The sequence below is a fragment of the Gossypium hirsutum genome, chromosome A10 (genome assembly GCF_007990345.1).
Source record: "Gossypium hirsutum isolate 1008001.06 chromosome A10, Gossypium_hirsutum_v2.1, whole genome shotgun sequence".
Taxonomy (NCBI): Eukaryota; Viridiplantae; Streptophyta; class Magnoliopsida; order Malvales; family Malvaceae; genus Gossypium; species Gossypium hirsutum.
Window position 1 is genome coordinate 99,006,463 of NC_053433.1, and position 3,656 is coordinate 99,010,118.

Sequence of the window (3,656 nt, forward strand, 5' to 3'; positions counted from 1 at the left end):
GTTTTCCCAAAAAAAATTTCCCAATTTTCTCTCTGTGCACCCTTAGTTTAGTTAAGTAGTTTACATAAACAAATCTTTTAATTTTTAGGCTAAATAATAAAAAAGAAGTAATTACTAGTACTCTTGGTTCCTTTGGGTTCGACAATCCGGTCTTGCTAAAGCTATACTACTGTTCGATAGGTACATTTGCCTTTATCGTGATAATAGTTAGTTTCAAGACGATTAATTATAAATCATTAAAACCTGTCACGAATACCACGTATCAAGTTTTTGGCGCCGTTGCTGGGGATCGAGGATATTAGGAACACTCAATTTTTATTACTTTAGCCATTCTACTTTATTTGCAATTTAAATTTTTATTTTCTTTTCTAATTTTTTTTATTCGTTCCTAGTAGGTTTTTATAGTGTATGACTAGAAAAAACCCGTCGGGACCATTACTGTTTGATAGTGAGATCGATTGCATAGTTCGCAGAAACCAAAGAGAAATAAGGCGAAGCTTACGATACACAGAGGAAAAGTAAGAGGACGATACTTCAACCATAACCGAGGAGATGGCTAAAAACCAAGAAAATCTGCTACCTCCTGCAATTGCTGCTAATCAGAATCCTGCTCCACGTACTATGTATAATTATGCTAAATCTTCTTTAACAAGAACTGAATCAAGCATAGTTAGGCCTGCTGTTGCTGCAAATAATTTTGAACTGAAACCTAACACCATTCAAATGATCCAACAGTTTGTTCAGTTTGATGGTTTGCAGGACGAGGATTCCAACGCTCACTTGGAAAATTTCTTAGAGTTTTGCGACACTTTTAAAATCAATGGCGTTTCTGATAATGCCATTCGCCTTTGATTGTTTCCCTTTTTGTTAAGGAATAAGACTAAACAATGGTTGAACTCGTTACCACGAGGGTCAATCACTACTTGGGAACAAATGACCGAAAAGTTTTTATTACAATATTTTCCGCTGCTAAAACAGTCAAATTACGTAATGATATCTCCTCTTTTGTGCAGATGGATTTAGAAACACTCTACGATGCATGGGAGAGATACAAGGATCTGTTGAGAAGGTGCCCTCACCATGGGTTACCACTTTGGCTACAGGTCAAACGTTTCACGATGGCCTGAATCCTTCGACACGACAGATGATCGACGCAGCCGTTGGCGGAACTATCAATAATAAGACACCTGAATATGCTTATGAATTTATAGAAGAGATGTCACTGAATAATTATCAGTGGCAAGTCATGAGGATAAAGCCAACGAAAATAGCCGGCATTTTTAACGTCGATTCGGTCACTATGCTTTCTAATCAGGTAGAACTTTTGAATAGAAAAATTGACGGTTTTCTTGGTTCTTCACAGGTTCACCCAGTAATGCAGTGCGAAGCAAGTGGAGGTGGATCAATCAATTCAGAATACCCACCCTATGGCCACAACATGGAGAACGAGCAGTTAAATTACATAGGTAATAATCCTCAATCTCAAAATAATCTTTATAGTAATACTTAAAATGTAGGTTGGATGAACCACCCAAATTTCTCATGGGGAGGCTAAGGGAATCAGAGACCACCTCCAAGCTTCCAACAACCACCCTACCAATGAGAGAAAAAGCCAAACCTTGAGGAGATGCTAACAAAATTCATCTCGGTGTCAGAAACTCGTTTTTAGAATACCGAGACAGCACTTAAAAATCAACAAGCATCGATCTAAGGGCTCGAAACTCAGATAGGTCAGCTCGCTAAATTGATATCTGAACGACCACAAGGTAGCCTGCTGAGTAACACTGAATCTAACCCAAGGAAGCAAATCAATGCAATTACCATTCAAGATGAGGAAGGGTTAGTTGCACCTGAACCAGAACCGAGGCAAGAAACTGTGGTAAGTAAAGGTAAGGGTGAGGTGGACCACAATGACCAGAAACTGGTAAGTAAAGAATACAAACCTCGTGTGCCATACCCAAACGCGACAAGGAAAGACCGCACAGAAGAACAATTCGATAAATTTCTTAAATTATCAAAGAAGTTACATATTAACTTACCGTTTATTGAAGCTCTTTCGCAGATGCCAAATGCAGTCAAATTCTTAAAAGAGCTTTTAACAAATAAGCGAAAGTTGGATGAAGCGTCACATGTGGAGCTAAATGCGGTTTGCTCAGCCATACTACAGAATAAGCTGGCCAACAAATTAAAAGATCCAGGGAGTTTCATGATTCCCTGTATAATTGGTAGCCTAGATGTTAATAATGCTTTGGCTGATTTAGGCTCTAGTATCAATGTAATGCCTTACAAAATGTTTAAGTAACTAGGTCTTGGGAAACCCAAACAAACTAGGATGAGTATTTAATTAGCCGATAAAACAATCAGATTTCCTAGAGGGATTATTGAAGATGTACTCATTAAAATTGAAAAATTTATATTCGTAGTTCATTTCGTTGCTCTAGACATAGAAGAGGATAGTAACGTTCCTTTAATTTTAGAGAGAACCTTTTTAGAAACGGCTAGAACAATAATTGATGTTGGCACAGGTGAACTCACACTTCGTGTGGGAGACGAAACAATCACCCTTCAAGCTCGTAATTCGAGTAACACATCGAAAATTGAAGGTGGTTATATAAATCATTCTACTAAAAATGACCATGTGGTGCAACCTACTTTGCAGGAAATAAGTTCGAAAAACCTACATGAGCCATGTTCAAGCAAAAAAAAAGGACCTATCTATGAAGAACGTAGGCTACAAATAGAAAAACTAGATGAATGGCGGACACCTAAATTGAGGACACATGATAAACCAAAACCACGCAATGATGAGCTCAATATTGCACCAAATCAACTTAAGGTTGGAGACAAAGTACTAGTAGATACAACAGACCCTCGTATTGCCACTTCTGAACCTAACGGAGTAATCTCTCTTACAGTAGTCAGTATTTTTCCATATGGTACAGTAGAGGTAATTCACCCAAAATTCAGCACTTTTAAGGTAAGTAGTGCTCGTCTTAAACCTTATATTGATAAAATTGATAGCAGGGATGAGGAGTGTAAACTCCCCGTACCATCATGACCATACACCAGAAAGGTAAGTTGAGCTTAGACTACAAATAAGTACTTCTCGGGAGGCAACCCAAGCACTAACGATGTTAACTTCTTTAAAATTTTAGTCTTTAACATCTAATCACTAACTTAGTCATTAAAACACAGGTTTTCCAATCCACACAGTCGGGCACATGGGCGTGCCTCAGGCCATGCTAACACCACGGGCACGGCCATGTGAAAACAGGGCAAAATTTTACCCTAACACGGGATGCGACAAGTGGCCACGGCCGTGCGACATGGCCGTGAGCAAGTCTGTCAAACCAACACGGGTGTGCGACACGCCTGTGTCGATAAACAGTGGTTAACATTAAGAATTTAGCACAGGCGTGCGACACACCCGTGCCCACCACCCGTACGCAAGACTGATAAAATAATATGGGCGTACATATTGGAACACGGGCGTGGGAGAAGCGAATGAAGTAGGACACGATCGTGCAACACAGACGTGTGCACCAACACGCCCAAAAAGCATGGGCGTGTACCGACTCTCAACGCGCCTAAATTTAAAAATCGTGAAACACATGGGTAAAAATTAGGGCACACGGGCGTGCCCCACGGCTGTGTGC

The 3,656-nt window shown here is 39.8% G+C and overlaps 1 non-coding gene across 1 annotated transcript; it reads right to left on the reverse strand.

Annotated features, from left to right (window-relative positions):
• Positions 1–980: 980 nt before the first annotated feature.
• On the reverse strand, positions 981–1,087 carry LOC121209149 (small nucleolar RNA R71). Its single transcript, XR_005904266.1, has one exon. It is a non-coding gene; the product is annotated as a small nucleolar RNA R71 (small nucleolar RNA).
• Positions 1,088–3,656: the final 2,569 nt, after the last annotated feature.